This window comes from Leopardus geoffroyi, chromosome C2 (assembly GCF_018350155.1).
Source record: "Leopardus geoffroyi isolate Oge1 chromosome C2, O.geoffroyi_Oge1_pat1.0, whole genome shotgun sequence".
Taxonomy (NCBI): Eukaryota; Metazoa; Chordata; class Mammalia; order Carnivora; family Felidae; genus Leopardus; species Leopardus geoffroyi.
This window is the reverse complement of record NC_059333.1, coordinates 132,524,031-132,537,398: the sequence shown is the minus strand read 5'-3', so window position 1 is coordinate 132,537,398 and position 13,368 is coordinate 132,524,031. Positions and strand designations below refer to the sequence as shown.

Below are 13,368 nucleotides of genomic sequence, written 5' to 3'. Positions count from 1 at the left end.
GACAGACCTTGAGCAGGGGAGGGGCAGAGAGAGAGAGGGAGACACAGAATCACACAGAATCGGAAGCAGGCTCCAAGCTCTGAGCTGTCAGCACGGGGCGGGACGGGGTGGGGCGGGGCGGGGGGGGGGGGGGGCGGGGAACCTGAGTCAAAATCGGAGGCTTAACTGACTGAGCCACCCAGGCACCTCTTGTTTTGTTTTGTTTTGGTTGGTTCCTCTCTTAAAGCTTTGTTTGAAGGGCAGACTCCTTTTCACGGAAAGGCAAGATGGTCACAGCAGCACTGGCAGCTAAATCTCTCTAGAAACCTTGTCTTTCTGCTCAGGAGCCAGAAAAAGTAGATCCTGTGGGCCAGATAGTAAAGGGAGACTCTCAGAGCCCGGGCTAGGTCTGTGTTTTATAATCCCTTGCACAACTGCTTAGGAAAACAAATTCAGCCAAAACCAATTGATAGGTTAGAATGAAATGCTAAATATAGGCAAAGAATCAAAGAGAAGCCAAGAAAGTGGGAATGGCATAAAAAAAATAAAGAAAAATTAGACTGAGAAAAACTGGCAGTGATAGACTGAATCCAAACAAATTGATAATTATATTAAATGTTAATGGTATAATCAGTCCAATTATAGGACAAATATAAACAGAGTGGATAGAGAGCAAGACATTATATTCTTCCTGAAGAGGCACACTTGGAAATAAAGACACGTAAAGATTAAGAACAAGTGGGTGGAAAAAAGACATGCCATGCAAACTGTAATCATAAGAAGAATGAAATCATCATTTTAAATGTTACATAGAATAGACTTCAAGACAAGAATGTTACCAGAAATAAAAGGGATATTCCTTTAAAAAAAATTTTTTTTTAATATTTACTTATTTCTGAGAGAGAGACAGAGCGTGAGGGGAAGAGGGCAGATAGAGAGGGAGACAGAATCCGAAGCAGGCTCCAGGCTCCGAGCTGACAGCACGGAGCCCGACACAGGGCTCGAACTCACGAACCATGAGATCATGACCTGAGGCGAAGTTGGACGCTCAACTGACTGAGCCACCCAGGCACCCTGGGATATTTTTTTTTTTTATTAAAAATGATTTTTTACACTTACTTATTTTTGAGAGAGAGAGAGAGAGAGAGAGAGAGAGAGAGAGAGCACAAGAGGGGGAGGGGCAGAGAGAGAATGAGACTCAGAATCCGAAGCAGACTCCAAGCTCTGAGCTGTCAGCACACAGCCCGAGGCGAGTCTCGAACTCACAAACTGTGAGATCATGACCTGAGCTGAAGTTGGACGCCCAACCCACTGAGCCACCCAGGTGCCCCTAAAAGTGATATATATTTTTTTCTACATGCACACGCACGCACACACACACACACACACACAAATTTATTTTAGCATGCTATATACAAGCTGTAGTGCAACAGATGGCAATGTGATGATAAGACAGGGCTAATGCTCTTCTCTGCCCAAAAGAAAGTTTCCAGAATTTCACGTTATTTTCCTTAAAAACCCATGTTGCTCTAGTAATAAAATATATTTATTAAGGTATGATTAGAAGCTAATAAGCTCAGAAGTATAGTTTGCATGGAAACATACCTTCTGTAGGCAGGGTTTATCACCTCCTCACTGGCTAAACACATGAAAAGTTTTCAGGGAATTTTTTCTTCCCCTTTTAGATATTTCTGAGAGATTAGAAGAGAATTTACAGAAAGGTACAGAAGTTTCTGTTTAGATGTTCAACAAAAAACAAGGAAAACAGCACATTTAGTGTTAGTGACAGAGAGCAAGTCAGGAGCACCTACAGTTGAAAAGCAGAGTATATTTCTGCTCCCACTTATACAATTACATTACAATATGGGCAAAGGAATATTTTTCCATATTAAATATCTAAATCCAATTGTTCTATAACTTTTCTTTAAATGACACTCATGGAGGGGCGCCTGGGTGCCTCAGTCGGTTGAGCGTCCGGCTTCCGCTCAGGTCATGATCTTGCATTCTGTGAGTTCAGGCCCTGCATCGGGCTCTGTGCTGATGGCTCAGAGCCTGGAGCCTGCTTCGGATTCTGTGTCCCCCTCTCTCTCTGCCCCTCCCCCACTCATGCTCTGTCTCTCTATGTCTCAGAAGTAAATAAACATTAAAAAAAAATAAATAAATGAAATTCATGGATTCCTCACTTGTTGAAGTCCAATATGTAACCAAAGCCAAGTGATCTATGTACCACCAACTATTCCAGAATTATAGAACTTCAATGCCCTTCCCAATTCCCCCCACCCCCCGCAACAAAAATAAAAGGAAAGAAGGAAAATTTTCCCCAACACCCCCCAGAGGCTGCTTAACTCCTGGCAAGACATGCAAATCATATTCGCTAAAAATAAATAAATAAATAAATAAATAAATACACCCCTGCAAACTTGGAGGCTTTTATCCAGGATTCTTGCGGGGCTCAAAGTATAACCAAAAGATCAAGGGAGGAGTGGGGGAAATGTTGAATCATTCTGGGTTCCCCATGATTAGTGTATCACTTTAGTCACAGAACAAGATAGAACGAGATCTTTTAAGTGGATTTGCCTTTCCAGTGGGTCATTTGTTGCCCAAGTTGATGACAGCAGGAACTTTAGAACCACACTTGGTAATAAATCTGTATTCATTAATCACTTGCATTCACACTTAAAAACTAACAAAAGGAAAAAGAAAACAAAAACTATTCAGTACTGGAGATTAAATAACCATGTGTAGTCTCTTGAAATAAATGTTGATTCCTTAAGAAGTCTAATTACTTTCAGTTGCCTTTTTAAAAAATAACCATATATGTATGTGTGTGTGTGTGTGTGTATACATATATATATATATATATATATATGTATATATATTTGTGTGTATTATCCTGTGATTCTACTTATGGTTCCTCTGCTGCGTTGAAGATCTAGGAGCAGAAAAGCCTATGCCCCTCCCCCCCCAAACCCGCCCATGAACGGTGGCTCTAATGTTGCAGAAAGGTTACAAATAGGCAGTCTGGGCCTTCATTGATCTGGACTATCCATGGCTTCATTGTAAGTGATCATCCTTTTAGGCTCTTGCCTCTGCAGATTCCAAACAGATTGCATTTCTTTAGTGTGATAGACAGTAGCAGCCCTCAGGTCAAAAGGACCCCAGCTATCATTTGTTTCTAGACCTCTCTGGTATCTCTGTTCTTTGGTGGAGCCTAACAAAGTGTTTGTAGGAGACACCAGAGGATTTTGATTTTCTGTCTCGTAGTCCTTTGAGAAAAACACTAAAGCACCTTGACTACTGGTGTCTGAGTTTTGCAAGCCACCTATATGACTGGGTTCCAAGGATAAGGCTCCACTCTCATTAGTAGTCCCAGATTTTCGAATGCTACCCAGAATTTGAGGACTAATCCGTTTTTCCAGCTCATAAGCCTTGGGAAACATGGGATGCTCAGTTCCTGAGGGATTATCCTGGCAGATATTCCCCTTGAAATGTCACCTCCATCACTTTATGATCTGATGACTTCCCAGTAACTTCCCAAGTCTCAGGGCCAGCACTGGGCTCATTTATAATTGATAAACCCCACTGATTCTGGAAGATAGCCCCCAGGTTTTGCTGATCTGTCTGAGAGGGTAGATCCACTTGCGCTGTGCTCAACAGCACCGTTTGCATATCTGAAGGATAGATGAAAAGGCTAGATTTCATTTGTTCAACAGCCGCTAAAGTCGAACTCATGTCCCGGAGAACTGAAGCAGTCCCAGAAGAGATGGGTGTTAGAGTATTAGCAGCAGGAGTTAACAGTGGCTGACCCCCTGGAGAATACATGCTTGCATCAGTCCCTGCTGAAACAGGCCCATTAGAAAAGTTGGCCGAAGTAACAGATTTCAGCGCTGACACAGGGACCTGGGATATGGGCTTGAAGACTGGGTCTGAGTTTCCCCAGCCGGTGACAAAAAGGAGGAAGAAGATGGTGGCGCAGAAGAGTTCTGTACAGTTTTGTTGAGGTTTTCCTTCACTTTGCTTTGCATAACTTACTTTAGGAACTATTTTAAGCACTGCCATTGTCCACTGCAAAAATGGGGAGTGGTTTGAATAGGGTCCAAGAGTCCTCTTTGGAGGTAACAGCAGAAGGATGCTTTCCTTAGGGCTGATGATCAAACTTTTTGCCGCTCACGCCGGGTTTAATATCAGAGCTTTTCCGCAGCATATCACCCATAGCAGGATTTCCTCGATTTGTTCCTCCAGGCCCAGTTTCGTACTTCCAAATGGGCTTTGAACCATCTACTCGATTTCCCTTTTGTTCACTGTCGTCAGGCCTGAAAGTTTCGAGTCCCTGTTTTAAGGTTGGCGCCCTGGTCTCTTGTTGCCTTATTTTGTCCTGCCCTCAATGAAGGCTTTCACATCCCTGGGCACTATTGCCCCAGCTTTCTTTTTTTTTTAAGAGTAGTACATCCGCTCTCAGATCTCACTACCATCATTATCCGCCCCTTTGCCCATATAACCACTAGCAATATAGCCAGAATTATTTGTCGCAACGCCATTTCGAATTGCTACAGTATCAGTCTTCTCTGCAGACTGGTTCTCTCCAGATTTCTTTTCCTAAGACTTCCCATTCTTTTTGTCCATACTGTTCCGAATGAAATTCCTGGTTTTCATTCCTGCTTTCCCAAAGGTGCCAGCCTTTACAGTCTGCTTCAGATTAGTGTCTGTGATCTGTGGGTTGCCATTGAGGACCCTGGAAATAGGGTCGGTAGCTCCATCAGAACCCAGGCTCTTTAAAGATACGTCTCTTTCTCCGGCATTACCATTTAGTTCACCATAGCCTGTTTCCTTCTTCGGCATCTCCTGGTGCTGCTGGAGGGAGTGTTTGTGCTCATGTTTCAACGCCTTGGGCTGGGGCTTGGGGCCACCCTTGGCTCCATGCTGCGGGCACTGGTGATGGTGATGGTGATGCTGGTGGTGGCTGTGGTTCCGGTTGTAGAAATACTGGTGGTGGTGACGCGGCTGCAGCTGCTGCCGGGGGTGATGGTGCTGAGGCTGTGGCTGGCCAGGCTTCTCCACTGAAAGCGGCCGGGACTTCCTGGCTGAGGCTGCGGGCTGCAGCGCCCTCAGGATCTGAGCAGGATGTTTCTTAAGGATAAAAGGCACAGTTCGTCAGAAAGACGTAACAATTATAAATCTGTTAGCCTTTAATGATAGAATCTCAGAATACACGTAGCAAACGCTGACGGAAGAAAGGGAAGAAATGGATAATCCTGCAATCACCGCATTGTACATGTAACACTTCTCTTCCAGCAATTGATAGAACAGCCAGACAAAAAACATGCAGGAAAGCCACAGAATACCTGACCGACACCGTTGACCACTTTGGTGTAATGGATATTTGTAGAACACTACATCCAACAAGTGTAGAATATGCATTCTGTGTAAGTGCACACGGTGTATTCACTGACATAGACCACATGCTGGGCCACAAAACAAGTCTCAATAAATTTAACAGGACTTAAAGCATACAGACTGTATTCTCTGACTATAATAGAAGTAAATGGAAATTGATTACCCAAAGAGATCTAGGGGCACTTGGGTGGCTCAGTCGGTTAAGTGTCTGGCTCTTGATTTCAGCTCAGGTCACGATCTCATGGTTCATGAGTTCCAGCCCTGCATCGGGCTCCGTGCTGACAGTCTGCTTGGAATCCTCTCTCTCTCCCTCTCTTTCTGCCCCTCCCCCCCCTCAAAAAAAATAATAAATAAACTTAAAAAAAGAGATCCAGAAAAACCATGAATATCTAGAAATGAAATAGCATATTTCTAAATGATTCATGGGCCAAAGACACAAAGGAAATTAGAAAATATTTTGACGGGGCACTTGGGTGGCTCAGTCAGTTAAGTGTCCAATCATGATCTCAGTCATGATCTCATGGTTCATGAGTTCGAGCCCCATGCCGGGCTCTGTGCTGACAGCTGACAGGCCTGGAGCCTGCTTCCAATTTTGTGTCTGTCTCTTTCTGCCCCTCCCCTGCTTGTGGCCTCTCTCTTCCTCTCTCTCAAAAATAAATAAACACTAAAAAAAAAGGAAAAATATTTTGAACTGAATGACAATGAATACAACAGACCAAAGCTTATAGGAGGCAGAGAGAGAAAGCAGTCTATTGAAAGAATCTATGGATGTATATGCTTATATTAGAAAAGAAGAAATATTTAAAATCAAGGACTAAGATCCCACATTAAGAAAGTAAGAAAAGAAGAGCAGAGTAAAAACAAAGTTAAGTGGAAGGAAGGAAATTATAAAGGGAAGAGAATAAGTCCTTGAAAGGGAACAGACAATAGAGAAAATTAAATCTAAAAGCTGGCTCTTTGAAGAGATCAACGAAACTGACAAAGTTTTAGTTAAGACTGAAGAAAACAAAGGAGACACGGGTGCCTGGGTGGCTCAGTTGGTTGAGCATTGGACTTCAGCCCAGGTCATGATCTCAAGCCCCACATCGGGTTCTGCACTCTCCACGCAGAACCTGCTTCAGATCCTCTGTTCCTCTCTCTCTCCCCCTCCCCTGCTTGCTCTCTTTCTTTCAAAAATAAATAAAACATTTTTTTTTAAAAAAAAGGAGAGAATACAAATCACCAATAGCAGAAGTGAGAGATTATCAACTACAGATCCTTCAAAAATTAAAAGTATAATAAGAAAATTTTATGAACAATTTTATTGCCAGCACGTTAAAAATTTTTTTGACAAAATGGACAAATTTATTGGAAAATACACCTTACCAGAAAATGGCACAGGAAAAAAAGTCTCAATAGTTCTAGTGTATGTATTAAAGATTGAATTTATTATCGAAAACTATCTTTCTGAGGTAACTCTAGGTCCCGATGGTTACAGTGGTGAAGCCTATCAAAAATTTAATGAAGAAAAAATGTATACAAACTTTTTTTAGAAAATAGAAGTGACCACTGCACAGCTTATTCTAATGCTAGCATTACCTTTATATCAAAACATTCAAAGAAATTACCATAGATCAATATTTTTCATAATTATAGATATAAAAATCATTAACAAAGTATTAGCAAATAGGTGAAGGGGGTCAAAAGGTACAAATTTTCAGTAATAAAATATCTGAGTCATGGGGATGTAATCTACAGCATGGTGGTTATGGTTAATAATACTGTATTGCATAGTTGTAAGTTGGTATGAGAGGAGATCTTAAAAGTTCTCATCAGAAGAAAAAACAGTTTTGCAACTATGTATGTGCTTATTGTGGTAATAGTTTTGCAATATATACAAAGATTTAATCATTATACGGTATACCTGATCACATACATCAATTATACTTTAGTAAAAAGGGATAGCAAGAAGGAAGATACATCACAACTAATTAGAGTTCATCCTAGGAATGTAAGGTTGATTTAACATTTGCAATGAATCAGTGTAAATCACTATATTAACAGAATACACTAGGAAAGTCATATGATCATTTTAATAGACGATTAAGAAGCACTTGACAAAATTCGACATTCTTGAATGATATAAATGTTCAGTGAACTAGAAATAGGAAGGAAATTCCTCAAACTGATAAAGGACATCTACAAAAAGCCTACAGCCGACATCGTGCATAATAAAGAAGAACGGACTTATTTCCTGCTGAGGATAGGAACAAGGCAGGAATGTGTGCTTTCATAACGTGCAGTACAGAGGGTGGTGGCTGAATTCAAAAGAACTGCATTTATAATCTTACTTTGCATTTCAGACTACGTCAGTTTGAGCACTTTATACTCTCTGAGGCTGTTTCTGCATCTGTGAAGTGAGTACAATAATGCTTGCTTTGGCAATTGGGTTAAATGCCTAGCACAATGCCTAACATAGCAAAGAGATTAATAAATGTAAGTATTACATTTGTACCTACCCAATAGTCTATAAGCTCTCTGAAGACAGAAACCATTTCTCTTTTATTTATTTCCAAATCTTCAGTGCTTAGCTCAGTACCTAGTACAAAGTGGATATTATGTAAAAATTTGTTGATTAAATTATTAGGATTGAGACATTGATAAATGGGACCTCAAAGATTCTTCAGCTTTCTAAATGAAATTCCAAGGGTGGGCTATTTCCACTGAAAAATAGTCTTCTTTGGTTTGGGTGAAGTTTGTATTGAGTCATTTACCTTCACTTGATACTTGTCTGCTTTGGGGGAAGCCCTGTTAATCATGTATGCTTTGATTACAAGCTCTGAGACAAAACAGATGCTTTGGCGTGGTATTCAGGACCCTCTCTTCTAAGTCTGCTTCTCAGGTGAGCCGTCCTTCACTCTAGCTAAGTTGATTTCTCCACCTTTCCTTGAACATCTTTGCATTGTACCACTTGAGCCTTTGCTTGGGTCATGTGTTCTGCCTGAAACGCCCCCTTCTCTCTTCAGTCAACATCCTACCCCACCTTCCGGGCCTCTCCCTTAGGAGACTTTCTCCCATCTGCCATTTACCTGGTCAGAAATGTTTTTTCCCTAGCGTGTTACTTTGGAGGAAATGTAATTAAGGATATAAATCTCTTGCTGATGCAGAAATTCCTCGCCACAAAATAGAGGAAAGAAAGAAAACGGTGGCATGATTGAACCAGATGGCGATGTGCATTACAGGCAATCTGCCGTACGGTTGCAAAGAAAGAAAAAAAACCTCACCCTTTTGTATAGCCAAGCAGGTATAACCCATTGCACATGTGTTCTGGAGACAAATAGCTAGTTCTCAAGGAAGAAGACCTGACAGCACCTTTTGTCACACACGGTTCATCCTGAATTCATCTGATAATTGGGTGTTTGCAACTGCCTTTATCCAAAGGAAAAATAGTAGGACGTGCTTTGCATGCCAAGCTTTGCATCTTGAAGCCAGGTGCCCTGCCAAAGTTAGGATCCTACCCTACCATGGAAACTGGAAGCTAGAGGCGCTATGTTCGTTCATTACACTTTAAAGAGACAGCTCCCAAATCCTTGAGGAAAACATTTCTGGGTTGTAAAATTGTCATGAGGCTTATTTAGCTTTTTAGAAGATTTACATATATCTCAAAAAGGCAGTCAAAGAATTTACAAATACAAATTTTCTAAGGTAAATGCTCTAAGAAAAGGGAGGTGGGAAATCTCTTTCTTTTTTTATGCACTAGAGAGACTTAAAAAAAATTTTTTTGTATTTGTTTTTTACTTTAAAAACTCATATAGCCTTTGGGTTAATGCCATTAAAATGTTACTTCACTGATGGAGGTATTTGTATACTCCTCATCTCTTTTTCCTGCTGGATTGTGGTAGAAAATGTGTCCTATGCATTTGTGCTGTGGCATCTGATGTGTCCCAAGTACATTATTGGAGGTTAATTAAAATTGATTGAATAATCAGTATACCTGTATAGTGTAATATCCCGTTTGGTTATATTTCAAAGCCACTTTATTTTCAGTTGTGAACCATCTAGTCTGCTATTATGGTGTTAAGTTTGATAAATGCACTTTGGAGGAAAGAATTAAAAATCAATTCCAGGGGCGCCTGGGTGGCGCAGTCGGTTAAGCGTCCGACTTCAGCCAGGTCACGATCTCGCGGTCCGTGAGTTCGAGCCCCGCGTCAGGCTCTGGGCTGATGGCTCAGAGCCTGGAGCCTGTTTCCGATTCTGTGTCTCCCTCTCTCTCTGCCCCTCCCCCGTTCATGCTCTGTCTCTCTCTGTCCCAAAAATAAATAAACGTTGAAAAAAAAATTAAAAAAAAAATCAATTCCAATGGCAAGGTCTACATACTGCTAATATTTCCTGATGGCTTCTAAATGTCACAGAACCTTCACTGTAGGAAGGACGGCACTAAAATCATGAGTCAGAACCCTGATATACATGGAAGGGAAACTACATACGACTTAATCCAGTGAGACCTTCAGCAACCAGAATTCTCCAAGGGAATTATTCCCTAGTAAGGTGGTGGTTCACCAAGTGTGCTCCCAGACGGATGCGCAGGAGCTTATTAGAAATGCACATTTTCAGGCTCCACCCTATACCTTCTGAATCAGAAACTCTGGAGGTGGGGTCCAGCAGTCTGTGTTTTAACAAGCCCTTGGTGGGGGGAGGGTTGATGCTCACTAATATTGCAAACCACTGACCTAACGCATCCTTTGCATGCTCTGAATTAACTTCTTCCCTTTGTATCTAGAATTGTACTGATTATGTATTATTCTTGGGAGATTTTGGGAAACAGACACGCAAATAAATATGTCTTCTCTGGTTCAGGTTGAGAAAGACTGGATGGTATTTTACCTCTTCCATGTTGTATCCTCTCTACGGTAATGCTAATAAGACACAGGACAAAGGGGTGACATGTCTGGGACCTGGAGTCCTGCACATTCCATTTGTGGGCCTGTTGTCTTTCCATTCAGCGCCATCTCTGGCTTTGATCATCAATTAATGAGCATCCCCAATCTCTTCTGGCTCTCATCCTTTGAGTTGTGGCCCTCTGTGGATCGGCCTCAACTTACTCTCTTGGGAACTGCGTCCTCAAGAAGCCCAGATACATTTAACGCACCACATACATGTATTGGAACCTTCCTGTTTTCCTGGTGCTGGAGCTGGAGGAATCAGTGGTTTTACAACAGTGCCTATGGTTGCAAAGTTGGAAAGATGCCATGTGTACTCGATTTAGCTAAGCCGAGCAAAACCTAAGAACTTCAATAGTGAATAAAATTGTGAGAGAAAAATAGGATAAAGGCTTCCACTCGTTGAGGGCTTCTTATTTAACATCTGTGGTAGGTTGTGGTTTACACTTCAGAAAGAAAAGCCCAATAAAATGGGGGAGGTGTTGGGGTTGGAGGGGGGAGCGTAGAGAAATGGAGCATCCTATAAGGGAATGGCCAAGGAGAACTCCCAGGGGAGATGGTGGGGGGAAGAAGGGACTTAGGATAACATGTCTAATGAGGATTTTTATCACTTTGCTTTGTGGTGTGTGATCAGGGCCCATATTGATTAAGGGCAGTAGAGCAGCTGCCCCTGCAAAAGCCATCAACAAAATCTGCATGGCTCATTAATGCTTTTAATATGAGTCAATTCTCTTTAGAGAATGCAACTAGTTTTTGAGTCTGGGGTGGTCAAACATCATCAAGAGCAAAAACAGAGACTACATGTGGGGACACCTGACCTCTGGGTTCCTTTAGCCTTTACGAGTGTTAACCTAAAGTTATTGCCATAAAGGTGATGACTCCTGACTGTTTGCTAGCTTTCTTAAGGCCAGGATAGAGACGATGGTTTAATTAAACATAATTCAGAGACTACATTGATTTAAGAAGAAGTTCCCAACACTGGTACTGCTGACTATCAGTATGACTTCACAAAGGTATTCAAGATCAAATGAGGGTAGAAAAGTTCTCTTATCTTTTTCTTAAGATAAAGCCTTCTTTTCAAGATCCATTTTCATTTGACCAAGAGGATAGCATGGCATGGCCCCTTACCCCAGCCTTGGATTATTTAAACTTTCATCCCGGCCTCTTTGCCCACTCCTCAGCTTGGCAAGGCACAGCTAGAGTAGCTCACACTCTAGCTAGGGAGATTACTAGGTGATCTTCAGCTACTGTTCACACCAAGGCTGAGGGTCTCTCAATCTCCCCCACCCCTCCCCGCCAGCCTGCCCCAGCACAGAGCTGTCTCCCTTCAATTTCTCACATTTTTATAGAGAGCCATTCAACTTCCACTCAGCTGTTTTGATCTCACATGTTCACATCTGCTCCTTAACATTGGTTTCAAAGTATGTGAAAACTTCCATATTGAAGATGGTGATTTTGTTTGGTTTAAGAAAACAGAAACATCGTCCAGTTAGAAGCACCCATTTTCTCAGCTCTTAGGACTGTGACAAGAACACTTTTCTCTTAGCCCACCCATCTCATTAAAAGCTGTCATCCACCCAGAAACTCGGGCCAGAAACTAACAGACCAGCTCTAAACACTTCGCTTCCCTTCATATCTCACATCAGATCTGTTACCAAACCAAAATAATTTTTTTTTTCAAATTGCAGCTAGACTCTGTCCACTTCTCTCTATTTCACTGCCATCAATCTAGTCCGTCACAACACCTCTTACTTGGACCATTGCAGTAGTCTCCAGTGTGGTTTCTGTGCATCCATTCTCTTCCTTTAGTTATCACAAAGTAGGGACAGTGTTCTACTTAAAATGTAAATGGACTCATGTCACTTTCCTGCCTAAAACCCTTCACAGATTTCTCAATGAGTTTGGTAAGATCCGACCTCCACCACATGCCTACATAATATTTGACCCTGCCAGGCCCTCCAAGTACATTTTGTGCTATTCCCACCCCTCCCAACACCTTTGTTTACTAAATTGTTTACCTAGTTCAGCTGTATTGGGATGAATATAAATAGTATTTGCAGACTTACCAAAGCTTAGCCCACAGCCTTAGCCTGTGGAATTGTTCAGACAGCTCTTATTTAGCCATACACCAATGGCATTTCTAAGTTTTCTCACTAAAGCATTTAACCTTAGATGAAGTTAAATAATGCACCATGAGTTTAGCTATTGTAGAGATATGTCTTTCCCAGTTAAACTTGGAACTGTTCCCAGAGTGTCCACTGTCTTTAGATTTTTGAAGAGTCATACACATATGTCTTTCAACATTTTAATTTTGGGTGTGTAGCAGTATACAATGTATCATACAGCCAAAGTATGCATCATACGTAATACATCATACAAAATGTCTTATTTCCACCTTGATCACTAAGGAAGAATGTCAGACATTAAAAAAGAATCTCAACTTTCTTCAATCTTAATGTTATAATTTGCTGAGAGATTGCTCAATGCTGTGAGAGTTTTTAAGGAGAAAACAGCTGCGAAGAGCTGCAAATCGTAGCTAAGCCAAAAAGTTTGGTGTGTTTCCTTTTAATCGCCAGAAACCCCAGAGGATGGACAGTCAGCATGTGACTTGTGTCAAAGAAATGGTAAAAGAGACACATCTAATTGGGCACATCAGTCACCCCTCAGATTGGTGGTTTCCACTTTTCTTAGTCTTCAATGGCAGACTCAAATTGGGTAATTTGAAGAGAGTTTAATAAACGGACTATTTACAGAGGTATAGATCAGGCTGAGGAATAGAAAAAAGTCATGGAATGGTACCCAGGGATAATTGAACAATGTATATATTTCTGTGGAATTTGGGTCTATTTGTTACAGCACTTAGCCAATTCTAATACACAAGTGATCTTTTAAAACTTATAATTCATTTAATATATATATTACCTATCTATTTCACAAATTAATTTTCAGTAGATAGTATTAAATGTACATGGATCAAAAATCAAAAGGAATAAAAGGTGTACAGTGTTAAGTCCGTCTCCCACTATTCCTCACAGGCAACCATGCTTATTAGTGAATTGTGAATCTTCCACAGATA

The 13,368-nt window shown here is 41.3% G+C and overlaps 1 pseudogene; it reads right to left on the bottom strand.

Moving 5' to 3' along the window:
• Positions 1-2,823: 2,823 nt before the first annotated feature.
• On the bottom strand, positions 2,824-5,118 carry LOC123610402 (annotated as a pseudogene).
• Between the last annotated feature and the right edge of the window lie 8,250 nt (positions 5,119-13,368).